The sequence below is a fragment of the Takifugu flavidus genome, chromosome 2 (genome assembly GCF_003711565.1).
Source record: "Takifugu flavidus isolate HTHZ2018 chromosome 2, ASM371156v2, whole genome shotgun sequence".
NCBI lineage: Eukaryota > Metazoa > Chordata > Actinopteri > Tetraodontiformes > Tetraodontidae > Takifugu > Takifugu flavidus.
In genome coordinates this window covers 3,212,644-3,230,914 of record NC_079521.1, presented here as the reverse complement: position 1 = coordinate 3,230,914, position 18,271 = coordinate 3,212,644, and the positions used below count along the sequence as shown (strand labels likewise).

The 18,271-nt window shown below is 39.1% G+C and overlaps 1 long non-coding RNA gene across 1 annotated transcript; it reads right to left on the bottom strand.

The window, feature by feature from the left end:
- Positions 1–12,530: 12,530 nt before the first annotated feature.
- On the bottom strand, positions 12,531–15,051 carry LOC130521516 (uncharacterized). The gene is made up of 2 exons (XR_008949351.1): positions 13,268–15,051; positions 12,531–13,124 (listed from the first exon to the last, which is right to left on the bottom strand). It is a non-coding gene; the product is annotated as an uncharacterized LOC130521516 (long non-coding RNA).
- Between the last annotated feature and the right edge of the window lie 3,220 nt (positions 15,052–18,271).

Sequence of the window (18,271 nt, the reverse complement as noted above, 5' to 3'; positions counted from 1 at the left end):
GGCTACTCCTGCTTCCTCCCACCGGCCAAACCCATACACATTAGCCTGACTGGAGACTAGAAATTGACCTGAGGTTTGAATTTCACCAGGGGGCGAAGCACTACCCTCTTACTGAATTGGAAACTTGGCTTCAGTAGGCCAAAGCAGGGAGTCAGCAGGTTGTGCCTCACCTCCAAGCCTTACACAGAGCAGCTGCATGTGAACCCAACAGCTGCTGTGTCTTGAGCTCATTTAGGGCAGCCAGTTAAATTAAAGTGGACCCTGCAGTCTGGTAACACTGGGAACCATCTTCTTCAATAGATGTCACAGCTTTTTATTCTGTTGTTTAATGTGTTCACCACTCTCAAACAGACAAGACACATCTGCATTTCTCTGCTCGCTTTAATATGAATTCCTATTAAGAATCTTAGGAAAAATGTTTGATTTGATTGACTGATCTAATATTGACCTGTTACCGGGGTGAGGCACATCCACTGCAGTGATCGGTGGCTCTCAGGTGATTTCATGCAGTATAACAGCATAACAAGCAAGGTCCTATTAAAAACACCCTCTGAGCTGCACCTTGGATATGCTTTACATGTGTTTATTGAAATATTTGCCCCTCCAGGCTTTTGTGTAATGATATTTTTATGAGTCATATCAGTTTATGTGCACTTCTTGGTTCTTTAAATGTCTGCGTGCTCATCACTGTAATGTCTTTATTGCTGTGTAAATATTTCTGCTCAGTTCAACTTATATAATTATTATTTGAATATTATTTCATGGGTTTAAGTGAGCATGTTTTGTGGCTGTACTGCTTATAGGTTATTGCCTCAACTATGATACATCTAGCTTATGTAAAGATGTGTAACTGCGGTCTTTTATATGTGTTTTCTCTCATCGTTGTGTTGAATTTGCTGTACAATATGCTGGATGTGTGTGACATTTTATTAACACTGTAAAACACATGCGTGCACATGCTCAGCAGGAAGTAAGGAGGTGACGATATAAGTGGAAGTGAGAGGTTATGGAGAGGATATAGCAGCAGGCTGGCAATTACCCCACTATCATACCTTGAACACAACCACACACACACACTCATTAAATCACTCCTACATTCCCATCTGTAGTGAAGACACAGGAATAGATGCCAGCTCTGCATGTGTTAGTGTGTCAGGTTTAGCATGCACCCTACATAATATGTCCATGTCCTCTGCAGCAGAACCCACACAGAGGCCACAGAGATGTTGGGCACCTTTAAAGACATACAGTTGTTGTGAGACCTGTCCTTTTGCAGAGAGGAGAGACAGTCACATGGGTCCAGAAATACCTGAATATACATCCAGCATATATGAAGGTCTTTCCAGGACAGAAACCCCTCATCCAGGCCTTGAAGCCTGAGGGTTCACTGTAGTAATAGCCGTTCCTATTGCTGGTACTTGAATCCTATGGCTTGAGATGCCAGATGCTTGTGGCATTGGTATGATCCAGACTCATTTTTTAAAAATTGCAGAAGAAAGTTCTGGATTAGGATATTGCGCAGTGCAAAGAAAAAAGATGACTATTCTGACTACTTGAATATCTCATTTATTTTATTTTAATGTGTGGTATGACTGAATGTTTTCTTCCCCAAGCCATTTAGTTATCATTTTTGCTCACTGACAAGGTGCTCCATCATGCTGGAAAAGGCACAGTTCATCACCAGCCCATTCTTGGATGACTGGGAGAAGTTGTGCTCACAGGACGTTTTGGCAACGTTCCTCGTTGATGGGCAACTTTGAGAGTGAACCTACTCCCCAGGCTGAAAAGCAAACCCACACATGAATGGTCTCAGGATGCTTTGGTGTTGCATTTCCAACGCACAGGTGATGATGGGGCTCACTTGTTCTTGCTCAGACAGGCTTCTTTTCAGATGCCTCAAACAATCAGACAGGAGATTTATCAAAGAAAATGACTTTACCGCAGTCCTCAGCAGCCCAGTCTCTGTATCTTTTGCAGAATATCAGTCCGTCCTTTGTGTTTTTCTTTGTTGCTGCTCTGTGTTTGCAAATGGATTCACACATGCCTGATCTCTTTCCTGGACTAGCCCAGCAATACCCTGGTACTACTTTCTTTCACTCTGAAGCATTCTTCACAACAATTAAACCCCTCTCCTTGAATTTCTCCATGATCTGATGAATGGTTGATTTAGTTGCAGCAGTTGTACTTGAAGCAATATCCAGCAAAAATAAAAAGCCCTTTTTTGTGCAAAGCGATGACGACTGCACAGATTCTCTTGCAGGTTCCCATGCTTAACACAGAAAGAACAAAGATTTCAAGCACACGCACCCCCCCACCTTTTTAATCCTCTAGTCTCTAATCAGCCTGTCTACAGAAGAGTATTAGGGCCACCCAGGAGAAAAAATTAAGAGGAGTAATTTTTCTTTCCTTAATGTACTTTGAGTAAAAAGTTGAAATGTCAAGAATAAAGTTGGAATGTCAAGAATAAAGTTGGAATGTCAAGAATAAAGTTGGAATGTCAAAAATAATAGTCGAAATACATTTGGAGAAGATGGACAAAACACAATTCCAAAAATCAAGTCAAAATAAAATGCTAAGAAAAAAAATCAAACTACAATATTGAGAATAATGTTGAAATATAATGATAATCAACTTCAGCCTTGTGTTTCATGCAGTCTCCTCAAAGTCCTAATACTGATATTGACACCGTGATTGTGAGCTTAAAGAGAAACTGTTTGTTACTAAAACTGGCTGCAAAGTATCATTTCACGTTCACAACATTTTGTAGGAGGAGTCACATGCTTAGTCTCAAATGGCTGACTTTTTTCCCCAACATATTTTGACATTTTTCTGCATGATAAGATAATTTACCTCCTTGTCTCTGTCATGGGTGAACCTAAAACTCTTGTCAGCGTGCTCTCAGGAGTCATAATATCAGCTGACTTTTTTATGGCAGGAATATAATTAGAGGACTGAAGGTGTGTTGGGGGAATTAAGTTCATTTTCATCATTCATCTAAACACTTCCTGACACTCTAGAGAATCAGCAAATCATAGAAACCGGGCTGCAGAAGTCACAAACAGTAATATTGCTTCCTCTTGCAATAATTTACAAGAGCAATAAGAATTTTAATTTCCAAGAAATGACTCTTACCTGTGGCTACTGCCCTACACGTCTGAAATAGAGAGTGTAACATGTAATGGCGGTCGGCCGTTAACTACTGATAACAGTGTGTGGCTAAATGAATCCTTGCTAATTACAACTAAAGAGTAGATAAGAGAAATAAGATGAGCGCAGCAGTTTTTGAAACCCTTATCGTTTGTTCAGGCAGGTGAGCACATGGTTGGTGGGAAAATGTTCGTCTGACCTCACCACCAAAATTTAAGGGTGAAATATAACGGGTTAATAAATGTAACATTGATAAAACATATTTTAACTGTGAATTTTAACACACCTCTTTTCCTCCTTCCTATTAGGATGCTCAGGCAAAATGGGGTTTTAAGCACCACCAGAGAGAAAACAACAGGGAAGTGAGCAGAGGGGTCTTTTATTTGATATGTAAGTATTTCTATATGTTCAGATGGTTTATATTTAGCGATTATATGTGTATATTTTTAGTCAGGGTTTATGTGAGTATTTATTGTACTTTTTGTGGGGTGATTTCAGACATCACCTGGCTGCTATGCTTAGGCTAAATTGAGGGATTGGAGAGGGTGAGATCTAAAAGGCTCTCGGTTGTGGTGTGGGCAATACAGAATGAAGGATCTGAACTCCCTGCTCTCTCGGTCACCTCATTGGCTTTGCCGCTCGGTCCATCTTACTGTATTGTAACTTTGCAAAGCTGCGTGCCTCGCTAGCACAGTCACTTCTCAGTTAGCAGCAGCCGTGAAAAAGAAAGTAGCTCAAATTGCTCTATATTTCCTATCAGCTGCTTTTTCCAACCAAGTCGAAGATGGTGCTCTTTCTTTGTTATGGTTCCTGCAGGAGTATCAAAAGACACCTTTGACCTGCAGGTGCAATGTTAGGATGGAAAGACACCAAATTATTACCACATAACTAGATGTATATTTCCATTTATTCTTTTGTTTATTGTGAAGTTTGTCATTGAACCTTTTAATTAGTTTTCCTTCTCTATATTGGCACCATTCAGAATGCACTACGTTGAATGGAAACGAGTGCTGTGACAACCTTTTTAACCCATTCTGGATATAACGCTGCTCTATGCTCATAAATAATTCAGGATGTGTAAAACAGATGCATTATGTAGAGCTCTATTGTTCAGACACTCTGTTTAATGAATAGGCATCCCTCAGAGCCATTACCTGAAAGCAAAGCTTTGCTCAGTGTTTTCCTCCCATGAGCATTAGTTGACCACCGTTGTTCTCCCATAAAGACAGGGGCGCTGCTCGGGTTCTAACTATCTAATGCTCATGTTCAGTAAATTGTGTTGGAATTGCTCCCCTGGGAGACATGAACATGACAATGGTCTGTGGTTAAGAAGTACTCGCTCATAACAACACCGCGAGTCTACTTGGCCTTTTCCTTTGAATAAGAAATTAATTATTCATCCACCATTGGGAAATAAAGAGGGGGGAGAAAAGAAGATGAGGTACTTTTGTACACAATAGATGTTTAAAGGCGCCAGTAATGCTGGAATTAAGGTGCGATGATAAATGAGAACAATGGAGGGAAAAGGTAGAGATGTCTTGATTCTAAATGAAAATCACTGACCACAACAAGCTTAGCCAAGGAAATTAAAACTTATGAATGTTTATGCATCATTTCTCATTGTTTTCTGTTAGAATAATCAGTAGCAGATCAGTTTCAATTGTTGGCTGTTTACCACATGATTTATTTCACTACTGCCCATAGATACCAGCAGCAGGCCTATCTCTCTAAATCTCCACGCACGCTGCAAAAACATCACACCCGTGCACGTAGCATCAATGCTCAGACAGCCACGAAGTTAATTTCGAGAGCTGAAATGCCCTTTAATTACCAAGTCTCAATTAAAATGCACAGCGCACGTGGTGGCACTATTTGAAGACAATATTGTCTCCCTGTTTATTTTCCGAGATGTGGGAGATATCATCTATCTTATCTCTGTGTTGTTCGTAAACAACATTTTGCTTTCAGTGAAATTCAAAATCAAAAACCCTTTATCAAATTTTCATCAACTGGATTATGTTGCCTGCCGGAGAAAATAATAAGGTATAAGACCTGGTAAAATGCAATGTGGGGAGGATTAAAAAGAACGATTGATTAAACACCGTCAGGGTTTTCTTACCGGCAGGCAGCATGGGTCATGGGCTCAGGGTGGGGGGAAAAAAAGTCCTATCTACTAGACACACATCCAGCCAATAAGCTGGTACATGACTATTTCCTTTTAAATAGTCACATTTATGCCATGAAAATGGTGTCTTTGATATTGATTGACAGCTTGATTCTACATAGAGGTTTGGCAGTCGGATGTACGGGCAGCGATTCAATACCTTATTCTCACTTTCCAGGTCTTTCTCCACCAGTTCTGCCGTTCAATGATTTCACCACAGCGAGATGGCAGTGCTCATAATCTGAATACATTGCCATCAACATTGTACACTAAAAGAAAGCAACAACATCGACAATAACAACATCATCAAAATGATGTCATTAGCAACATTAATGGTTGGGCTCTTGACTAAGAAATAGCCCTTTAAAGCCCATTGATCACAAATTAAGGAAGGAATCCAATTCATTTCAATTTACTTACTGCAGCATTTTTCTACTCTTCTTTGCCCTGAAACACGCTGCACCAACAGGTTATCACCTGATCTCCTCAGACAGGAAGTGAGGTGCCAACAGCACTACCAGCAAGGAAGCTGATAACATTAGCTGCAGGGAGGAGGGGCACACAGGTGATAAGGCATCAACAAAGGTAGTGAGGAAAGAAATGCAAGTCAAGGCTGAAGAGGTAAAGATAGTGTGTGAGCGTGCATTTGATTCCATAGAAACTGCATGTCGAGGTACCGGAGCGACCTATAAATACATGCTGCCAGCACGGTGGGCAACCTCCAGCCAGGTTGAAGTCGTTTCCATAGCAGTAAATGCCATTTATCTAATGTATTGGCCTATTACGACCTCTCCTCTCTATGCTCCTGCTGAGGGATCCCCTGCAGTCTCACAGCAGGGCCACCAACGCACAATTGATTGGGGAGTCGTTCTATTTCTGCAAGCAGACCCTCACTCATGCGCTTGTCTCTTGCTTTGCTTTCATCCTGCTCTCTCTTTATCTGCCTATTTTTCTTTCTGTGTTCCTCTGCCTCTTCCTTTTTATCTCTCTCGGCTGTCTCTGCGCTCTCCGAGGACTGGCTGCAGGCTGCATTGTCAGGCCACTCTTGCAAAAATCAATAGTATCATTCTAATTCAAACTGATATCAAAAGGCAACAAGCCAGCAAACTATTTCTCTGTAGGCTTATCATAAGCCTGTGTTTTTCGTTTGGTCCCTTCAATCTCTTCTTTAGTGGGTCCCTCTGGGTTTCCCTCACCCAACATGTCTGAACAGAGTTTGTTTCATTTGAGGCTGACAAATTTGGCAGAGAATCGTGTTTCCAGGAGCCCCCATTTATGAGATATCCATTCCTGTGATAAGTATCCCGCATACTGGCTGACAAATGCTCTTCCACAGCAACGCAGGGAGCGGCCCAAAGTTTTTAGGGCAAAAGTTTTTTTTAAAAACCCAACAATTTTATATTCTCAGAAGCCCAATTTTCATATGAACAATGCAAGTAGACAGGAAGGATAAACAAGGCAGGGCGCATTAAGCACTTATTTATTCCACTTTAGGTCCACCAGTAACATTATCTCAATGTAGTTATTGCAAATTGTCAATGTTGTAGCCCCTCTGGCTGTACCAAACCACTAATACTCCTCCTCGCACAGGCCAAAAATGCTTATCAGTGTGTTTCGATCAATTACACAGTCATTTGTGAGGCTAAAATGGAGTCCAGATGTATGTGGAGATGTTAAGGTGCTGTTGAAATCCAATATTAATGAGATAATTTGATCAACTTTGCACCAGCAGACATTCTGCGGTTGGATTCTCAGGCCATAACCGGGGTTATGGTTGTTTTACAAGAAGTCTTTTGCAACTCAGCAAGACTTGTAATGACTTAGCGTTGAGCTCTTTCCAAAGTAGAGGATTTAAAAACAAGCCATGTTATATTTTCTCTCTTTTTCATCTTTCTTCAATAAGGTTCAGGAGGTTTTTAGTGTACAAGAGGCACATGTTCTCCCTAAATCCAATATTCCAGCTTAAGTGTTTTTCATTTTAAGGTGGTGCGCACACTGCTTTGAGGAATTCTAACATTCATACATGGTCAGCCGAAAGAGTATGTGGACTTTGTGATACGTATGAGGAACGTTGTTAGATGTGTTTCCATCCCTTTGTGTTGCAAGTCTTGCTCTCAGATATTACAGATATTATCTGTTAATTTGAACTCTGAAGTCACTCCAGCTGTAAGATACTCAGCTGTAAGATACTCAGCATCTTGTCTTAATACGAGTTTGTAGTGATCCAATTACAATTGTTCTGCATTTATTTGGTCTGTTTTCATCTTGACTAACACCTTGACCAACCTTGGCTAACAAATCACGTGTTCACTGTGACCTACTATATATAGAAATGGCCAAATACAATTTTACTATAATACAATATTAAATCTGGAGTCATTTTCTTGGCTTTCGCAACGCATTGTACACCTTCTTCTCACTTATCCGCTACTTGACGCTGCTTTTTTGCAGCTTTTCCACTGTGACAGATCCCGTCACAGTAGACTTGTACACACATTTTTACAAGTTTACACACTGCAAAAAGGTGTATGTCATAAAGGGGATTGTGCTATGTGGTCGTTCCTAAGACGACACTGAAGCTCAGAGACAATATACTGCCATTGGCAGGCTATATTTCAATGCTACAAATGGCTTCATAAACCTTTTAGGTAAAAATGCTGTTAGCATTTCATGAATGGAGAGGCGACAGGTCTGAACACTGAATAAATCCAAAGACACTAATAATACTAATTATTATTATTATTATTAATGATGATGATAATAATAATTATTATTATTATAATTATTATTATAATTATAATAATGTAAATCCTCTCACATACTCATATTTCTGCTGCTTATTTCTACAATGTTTTAAGAACCACTAGTGATTTTTGAATGTGTTGCAAGGACACTGGATGCCCCTTAGCCAGTTGCATATATTATAAGCAGAGACATTTTGCATGTGATATATGCAGAACACTCTTGGACTTCTGTGGGCTTGTTTTAAAAAACACATTTTAATTCTACTTTTGGTTTTGTTTATGTGCAATCATCCAACATGCAATTTCTTTGCCTATTACTACCAGCAATATGGACCTTTTTTTTTTAGGATTCTCAACAAGGAAGGTGGAAATGAAGAAAGGTCATATAAAGGAAACAAGATGTTCCCCCCTTAAAATGCACAGTACGAGATGAGATATGTTTTAGATGAACCTGAACCCGATGTCAGTGTGGAAAGGTCCAGATGTACTTTACATGCCCACAAAACAATAACCCAAACTTACCTTTAAGTGATCGCAAAATGAGCTGTAGCTGTTGGCCCGTGTGGCCTGTTTGCACATTTGTACAGCCTCAGCCCTTTAATGCATCTGAGGGCTTTTCCCCTCAGGCTGAATCAACTGAGTCCGGTGGTCCCTGTAGGGGAGTGGTTTGTAAGTGGAGTGGTTTGGAAGATCTGCTGTCCGTAGCTGGATACGCTGTGTCAGTCATCTCTAATGACTTCAGAGACCTCTGATGGAATAGAGTTTTTTTTTCCTTTTTATGTATTGTCTCATCTCAAGAACAGGGGACGGGTAGAAACCTCGGGACACGGCAAACCATAATCTTCTACTGATGCAAATTTATTATTCAACCTTTAAAAATGGCTATATAAGATAAAATGAAGAATCTGCACCAGATGTATGACAACAGCCGACTGCATTTACTAATGATGGAACACAGAGGAAGATACTAGTTTAATACTTGCTCTGTACAGCCTAAACTTTGTTTCACTTCTAGTTCTCTTCAATCACGCTTGCACCATGACAGTTTGTCCACACATGTTAAAGCCTCCCCAGCCAAAGAAGCAGTGATTCCTTGTCATGTTTAGGCCTGCATATGTGCCTTCCTGATCTGTGCCTCCCGAGCACTAATATGATGCTGTAGTTCACTGTGGATCAGTGTGATTGTGTGGGTGAGTTAAAGAGAGACAGCGTGGGTGAGAACGCGCCAGAAGGACAGGTGTGTGTTGGCGATCACACCAAAGGAAGAGGTGAGCAGTGACGTTGTCAAGTGGTAGCAAATATACAGTGTAGGCAACAGTTTGCCCATCAATATTCAAGAAGTCCAATGCGTCACTTTCCAGCTGCTGGGCAAAAGTGACGGGGGAGTCTGTGGGATTAAAAAACAGACATGAGAGATGGTGAAACAGCTGCATTGATTAAAATGGAAGCGAATCAATTGCGTGGGGCACATGAGTGAAAATCCATGAGTTATTCTAGTTAAGATACAGTGTTAGTTACTGTGAGAAAATCTATCCACATTCGTAATTCATTCTGACATTCTGTATATATGTAGCCCAAAGTGAGCAGAGTGGGAGTGAATCACAGCTCCTACATCATCAGGGCAGGGGTCTCTGCCTCAATGCATGCATACTGCGTGTTGCAGGAGCAGCAGCCAGGGCTGCAGAGTGGAGAGTCGGGTTGTAGCTTGTTAGTGGTGCAGGCACGGGGGATCCAGTTGCATTCCATCTATCAGAGGGTGTTCAAAATAACTCAAAAGCCTTCTGCATGCACCATTATAACCACAACAGGTGTGTCACTTCATATTTCAAGCTTATTGCATTCAGAACCTGTCATAAATGGAAGGTTGACGGAGATAGAAAATACAGCTCGGGGAGATGAGCAGTCCCCGCACCTCGTCAGCGTTAGATGATGCCAAGTAGACTCACATCATAATAATAGGATGCACTTTCTGAAGTTACTATGAAATATATTAATACAACCGCTGCATCCAATAACATGTAGCGTAACAACAAAACTGTGACCAACAGGTGTTACACACAGCCTGAACTGCTGCTGCTGCTGTTCCATGCTGCTATTGTGATTGAACACAACAACAACAATAATAATAATTTGGATCATCTGAATAATCTGTGTAATGGGGGAACAACCAATAGCAGAAAATGAAAATCAACCAGAGCCTTTTTAAAAAAACAGCTTTTTTAGACAGCTCATCTTTTCCAAGATCGCCAGTGTCGTATTTTTTTAATTTGCATCAAGTCTCGGAGGAACTTCTCGGTTTTTGATTCCTAATTATATTTCCTTGATTAGACAAAAGTTGGCAGTTTATGACAGTTTATGGAGCAACATATCACCAGGACGCTGATAAACTTTTTGCATTTTAAAAGGGTCACACGTGTATGTCTCATTAGTGCTACAAATGAAATCTCAGTTAAAGGTTTGCTGCTCTAATTAGAGACAATAAGGGCAACAACAAAATAACATCCACTGCATGGATTTACGGATTTTTGGAAAATGTAAAACTTGCATAATCAATCAATCACACTTTTGTTCACTTATACTGATTTTTGTTCACATGTTCTGAAGCATCTCTGATGGATTGTTTCTTTATGGAAAAATACTGAAAGAATTGATGAATATTGATGGGAGGACAGAGAATGAGCCACTCTGTGTTGGTATGTTTCCAGATATGGAGGCAGACTCAGGTATGTTCAGATTAAATAGACTTGATCTTGGCAGAGGTTGGACTTTCTGAGTGCCTATGGTTTATTATGAAACAATTAAGAGCATTTCTGGGATGGCAACAGTGCGAATGCCTAAGAAAAGGCCTTTAAGGACCTCAAGCATCCTCCTCACCAATCACAGGGTCCAGAATGATCACTTTGGACACGGATGGAATGATCACCAGCATCAGCATTACCTTCCACTCCACTGCCTGTTTTCACTGCCTGGGAGCAGAATGCACAGCATCTTTATGGATTCAACACACAGTCAGTGCATTCAAAAAAAAACAAGACATTCAAAAAAGCAGCAAGAAAAACCTTTCAGTTAAGAATGTTATTTTCTCTGCCTCTTTAAAAAATAAAAACAATGGTGTGCCGTCGCCCCATAACAAACAAGAAGATAATTATCTAAAGCTATTCATTCATTCCTGTGTATTTTGGAGATCTACTTGTGTAACTCAGACCATTTGGTTCAAAAATTGCCTCGTTGAAGATTTTTTGGTTGTATTTTTCTCTGTTTTTCTGTAAAATGTTTAAGCCTAATAAGCACAAGCTTCAACCACACTTTTTTTTGTTAATATTAAAGTAAATCTCATCTATTCAAAAGAAAGGGTTAAATGCTAATCATCTAAACCAATTTGAACTGAATTGCACATAGCACATAATCAGTTAGAGGACAAGCTAAAAGTTTTTAATTAGAATTGTTTTTTTTTCCCATTTTGCGTGTGTTTTTAGTTTAGAATAAATGAAATAAGTCTTGAGGTATTACGGTTGGTGAGGGACAACTCCATTTGAACCCGTACGAACAAATGCAGGCAACATCTGCCAGGGTGGATGAGTAAAGTAATAAATAATTCATGGTAAAAATATTATTTTAAATGCAACATTTGCATACATGCATGATGCTATATGGGGACACTGGTTTGCATCTACACTCACTGGATTTATTTTGTCATTTTAATTCACAGTTCATACCATGCTTTGTGTAGAATATTCAAATTCTTATTAAATTTGCTGCTTAGCTTTTCATTAGATTTGGTTTACTTTTTAAGTGTCCACGAAAAAGCTCAGCATGACTATAAACATCATCTCCGAGACCCTCAGTCAGAATTTACGTGTGTGTGCTTATTTTGGGATGGAGTAGAAGGGTGAAATAAAGCTGGGTAGGTTTTAAATTGCCTTTTAAACTTTAGTTTAATGTTTCTGCAGAGGCATTGTTCAACCTGACTGGAGGATCATTGAGGTTATGAATTTTTTAGAAATTCGTTATGGTTTTATTGCTTTTGTGAGTTTTATTTTTATGTTATGTGCTATCTGAATGATTAGTAACTATACAGTATCTTAGACAGAAAGTCCTCTACATTACTGTACAATTATGCAATTAAGCTGATGGATTCGCTCACATAATGTCGCCATGCTGATGGTCACTTATTCATTCAAGAATTGAACATTAAAAGTTACATTAAATGTGTCAGCTGTTTGTTAAATTGATTCATTTTCTCATTAAATATTTTCCTGCATATTTATGTAAAGGCCATATTGTCAGCTGTGGTCTGTGTATGAACATGAACTATAGAAGAGAGTTATGATGGCCAAATGTTTCCTTTTTGCTCCAGTTTTACACAACAAATAGAATTATACTTTACCGTACTCAGCAATGTGTAACCATGGAATTTACTTTTAGAAGCCCACGTATGAATAGCAAGTCCATCAGGTTTAAACAATGAGTAACAATTAAATTAAAATTATTCTTTATTATTTTGGCTATTGTGCAGCAACAAAACGTTATTCAATGACACATACAGGTTATGCACAGCACAGAGATTTTTTGTTAAAGAAATATAACTAAAATCGTATAAAAAAATTGCTTTTCTCTTTTTTCCTAATGTGTTACCATTAGACCGTACAAATGATCAATATAGGACAACGTGACAGCTTGCCTGGGCAGGGAGCAGCGAATTAAATGCTCAGCTGATCTGACCACCCTCGCTGTCCCCTCAGATGGAATCATTAACCCCCCTCTGTTCTTTAGTTTGAGTAAGTGGGAGCTCTGATCAAATGTCGCAGTTAGCGCATCTGTGACCAAGCGACCACAGCATATATCACACAACAGCTTCTTCAAAATGTGCCTAAACACAAAGACAACAGCATTTTCCGCAAGGCAAAGTGTCTTGGTAGAAAAAACTTGAACAAACAATTGAAAAAATGTTTGCAAAAGGGGATGAAGTTCCACAGGACCTGATGTGCTTGGATACACCCCATCATGTCGCCATGAGACGGCAGAAAATGGCCTGAACTGGCCTCGTGTAGGGCTTTTATTCCAGCTCCCTGAGAAAACATAAACACAGAGACTCACTTTCACATATCACCTAGCAAGACCTGATTTTATCTGAAGGAAAAATAAAGCACAAATAAATGTCAATCTGATGATTGTTTGTTAAAATGAAAGAAACAAAAACTGAAATTTCTACCTGATGCTCTGGTTGAATTAAAGAGCAACTCCAAGAAATCTTGGCAAAAGAGAAAGGTGTAGATGTACTGTTGTCGCAATGTTGATGATACCTTCACAAGAAATTGTTTTGGGCAATATCATCATGACAGAGGAATAAAGTAACTTCGAGAGAGCATTGACTGACTTTGTTCATTCATAGACTTGAAAGCAACAAGTAACAATAGTGTAACAAAAGAACAGAACAGAACTGTTATAGATTCTATTATAACAACTCAAAAACTGAAAACATTGAAGTCCAACAGAAACAACATTGCAACCACAGAACAGAATATGAACTTTTGATGCAGGACAGTACAACAGAATAAGACTAGGTGATAAAATAAGACCGGAATCAAAGGGAAATTCAAATTCCTCGCACATCGTCAATTCAACAAAACCATTTAGTCCTTGGGCTGCAGAAAAATCTTCAGTAGCTCTCTCTCCTGCAAAGAGCAATGTTGTGTGAAAGTACCAGTTGTCATCTTTAGAATATTCTCGCAACAAAAAGGTATTTGGTCAAAGTATATTTAATTTGTCTGTCAACTATGTTCAAAATTGAAAGTGTAGTGAGCATTATTTACAGTGTGGTGCTGATTTTATTTAAATCCCCCTACTTAGAGAGGGACGTTATTTGAATGTTATGTCAGAAACCTGCTCAAAATACTAAGTGAAACAAATTAGACTACTTCCAAAAATCTCTTTGAGCGAGCAAGGGCTGCCATTTTTCTGGGGACAGGCTCACAAACTACAAAATTAGATTCTTCCAATGGCCTTGGAGGCAAACCACCATACAAACAATAACCAAATATGTTATTTACACTATCCACCATATGAACATATATAGACATTTTGTGGGTTTGAGGATTACATTGGATGTTTTTATAATTAATTAAAAATGTATAATTGGAGTCCAACATGAGGCACACATTCATATTTAGCTAGATCTTCCTCCTTTTTTCATTTCAACATGTAATGTTAATGCCAGAACTCATCCATCTTGGCAAAAATAAAAGGCAGTTATTTAATATAGATGCACTAAACAGGATTTCCAAGGCATGTCATTAATCACTGGAAGCAGTATTGGCTGTTACCCAGTGAAAAAAATATTCAAGTCAGTGAGGGGTATTTCCTTAAGGCGTTCTCTTTATTGTTACATCATTATTTATTAATGGGAATGTTAATAATGAGTCTAATGTAAGTGTAGTTATCACTACAGTTCACCAAAATAATTTTTAAAAATGCACAACTCATAACTTCAAAAAACATGGATGATACTGTTACAGTGTACGTGGATGTGGGAGATGATTATTCAGAGACTCCTCAACTTTCCACAGTTTAACTCAGATAAAACTGGAGTTAACACTAGGTCCTAAAAACCTAAGGGACATATTGTCTACTGATGTGGCCTTGCTGAGTGGCATTGATCTGGCTCCCAGTACCATAGTAAGGAAACTTGGTGACTTGTTCAATCAGGATTTGACTTTAGATACCTATATTAAGCATGTCTCGAGTTCCACCTTTTTGTCACCTGCAAAACAATCTCCTGTCCCAAAGTGATGAAGAAAGATTAGTCCATGCATCAATTTCCTCCAGGCTTAATGACTATAATTCATTTTTATTTTTTTTCCGAAAAAGTCCTTAAAGTTTCTACAGGTCCAAAAATGCAGCTGTTTGGGTGTTGACAAAAACAGGAAAAGAGATCATATTAATTCAGTATCGGCTTTTTTACGTTGGCTCCCTGTTAAATTTAGAGTACATTTTAAAATCCTCCTCACATATTTGGCTGATCATGGTCTTGTTATTTATTGCCCTCTTATTTAAATGACCTTATAAAGGCCTATCATCCTGTGTTTGGAGTGCAGCGCTCTCGCTTGTAGCTCCTAGGGTTTTCTAAGGTAGTATAGGGGCAGAGCCTTCAGCTGTCAGATGTCATTTTCTATGGAGCCAGCTCCCAGTCTGCAAGAAGCAGACACAGTGACGCTTAAACATCATTTTAAGCCAGCCCTTAAACTTTCCTTTTATATAAGGCTCAAAATCAGGGTGAATACAGAAATGGCGTTGGGCCAATGGTAGTTCACTCTGTTGGGAACTGGTCTGAGAAGAGGAAGGTTTTCGGTTCAAGCTCCACTTCCCTCAAAACGTGGAAGGTGTTCTGGTAGTAGGGGAAGGTGCCAGAACACCTTCAGAGCACTGCCAAGGTTCCCTTGAGCAAGGTACCAAACCCACAAATGCTCATAATGGGCCCTGTGACAGACTGGTGACTTCTCCAGGGGTGGACCTGCTGTCACCCTTTGTGTACCCTTCCCGTGACCCCGAAAGGGATAAAGTGGTTAAGAAGCAGATAGGTTTTAAGCTTTCATAACCAAAGTCCGGGTCCAGGGTGTAAGAACAGAGGATGTCACAACTGTGCAGCTTGTAAAGCCCTCCAAGGCAAACAATGTTTGTGATTTGGGGTTTTAAATACAATAAACCTGAACCCAAACTTTTCCAAATAGGTGTTTGGGACCGTGAAAGTGGAGAGTGACAGCAAACTCCCTGTGATCTTTGGTGTACTTATGGCTGTGTGCTGACAAGAGGTGTACAGGAAGATCAGGAATTCATTGAGCCTAAGATAATTATGAAAAACACTTGAAATAACTAGGAACTCTAAACAGACAGAAAAATATGATTGTAGATTTTCTACAAATTTGTATTTCTTTTTTACGTGAGCATGAATCAATCTTGTCTTTCAGGTTGACCGTTATGAGTGTCATCCCTCTGAGATGCTCCTGAAGACTGTGCACTATGTTCTTTGCTCTCTTCTCTCTAGACATTGCATTTCTTTTTTCACTTTTCAGACTCTCCACCCTAGCCAAGGGACCAATGAATGGGGCCCTCACATCATCAGATGATGAAGGTAGAGTGTAGGAGTGGTCCTAGAGGAAACATAGGATCGTCAAACAAAAGATTTCTGAAAAGAGTGACATAGTGAGAGGTGGCAGAGTCTTAAGTATAACAAGTATCATCATGTGCACAACCGTTTGAGGCATGTCCAGGGTGTTATGTACTCACAACTTTGGATACAGACGGGTTCATCAGTCTCTTGGACAGGCTGTGAACACAATGACAGAGCCTCTTGAGCTTTTTTCAGATCTGGTGGAACAGACTAAAGGGAAGGATAAAATATTTCAAATTTATCAAAGTGTATTATAAAATATATAACTGATTCTTTCACACTCAGAAAAATATATATAGCATGTCATTTTTTATCTCAGAAATGATAGTGGCATGTACACACATTGGAGGTGAGCTGGGAAATTGAAAACAGAAGAAATAGCTCCTTCTCTGATCCTCACTGTCTGGGAACAATGGTAATATTATCATGATATTGTGCTTACACCTGTTGTTTTTGACTATGGACGGATGTTAACTGAGCTATTAACTAGATGTGCTTTAATTAATGGATATAAGCCCATGTGCTGAATAAAGTAAAAGCCATTAAATGAATTAATTCTGCAGGGAAACACATATCATTTTCCACAATGATGGAAAATTACACTCTGAAACTGATGTTATGATGGTGAAAAGCACAGAGAATATGAGTCAAATAGGATTAAAGGTTTAACAGTAACATTTGACCCTATTTATCTACTAAGGGTAATTCCCTGAGAATTCATTTGGACACTTAAATGGTTCGAACAATTCCATACAGCATGCACAAGGCATTTTACCCTCTCTGATTCATGCCTGCACTGATAAGGAGGCAATGTTGGCATGCCTTCAGCACTGGGTTGGGCATCAACCACTCCAACCCATACCAGATGTATGGGTTCTCCTGCAGCCTTTTGCCAGCAGTTTTCCATACTTACATATTAGGCCTCCTCCAATTTTCTGCCAATATTTGTTGCCTTGTTGACTTCTACTCTCAAGAAAGTTACCCTATAAAGGAAATCATCTTACAATCGTATGGTTTTCTACTATGATTTAATTAATATTTCACAGTTGGAATATTTTCACAGTCCAACAGCATCATATCAAATAATGCTTCCAGTACTATATAAAATAAATATTTGCCTGACTGCCCCCTTGTGATTAATGCCAACATGTTTTGATGTGTGTTAATTAATATTTTAGGGTAGCATATTTTGATACACAAACAGGACCCTATCAAAAAATGCTTCCAGCGACAGTGTACAAAATATTTTTTTTAATTAACTAATCTTTATATTCCAAAGTAAAGTCAAGAACAACATTACATACGTATTAATTTTATCTCATGTGTTTAATAACCATTTGAAATGCATGGAGCAAAAATATTTGGCTTTCGAATTTTGATTTACATGCATAGAACTACACTGTTGCACTTTTTCATAGATTGAATAGGCTGATGTTAAATTTGGAGAAAACTTTAAAAACTGAAAAAACTTAGTTTTTAACATCTTATTTCTTCTATATCTTTTTACCTCATCTCACAAAAATTCATACCCATGTATTTTAAAGTCTGTTTGGTTTGGTTTTAACAGTTCTACTATGAGGTGGCATCGCATTCAGCCATCCCTTCACCCATATGCAGCTAGGATAGGCTCCAGTGCCTTCCCCATGACCCTGAAAGGGATGTAGTGGTCAGGAAAAAGGAAGGCAAGAAAACACACAGCAACATCCTCTTTGCTAAGTGCTTGAAATTCAGGTTTAAATACCGGTGGGTTCTGTGTGTTTCATTAGCAGTTTCGGTGTTGACAGGTCGGCGCAGCTTATTAGTTCACAGCTCATGACTGTCTTTAAAAATGTGGAATTGTCTAATTGTTATTTTATGAACATACCTATTTTTATGTGTAGATTTAATGTAACTTAAATAAATAGCAAAGATTTGAGTGGAATTTGAGGTTTTTTGACCAATTGCTTGGGGCCTCTAAAACCTTGGCTGCGGCCCTGCACTCGACCTCCTGATGAAATTTACAAATGCGGCTCACATTTTTATTGTTGTTCTTGATTTCATGCAACTATT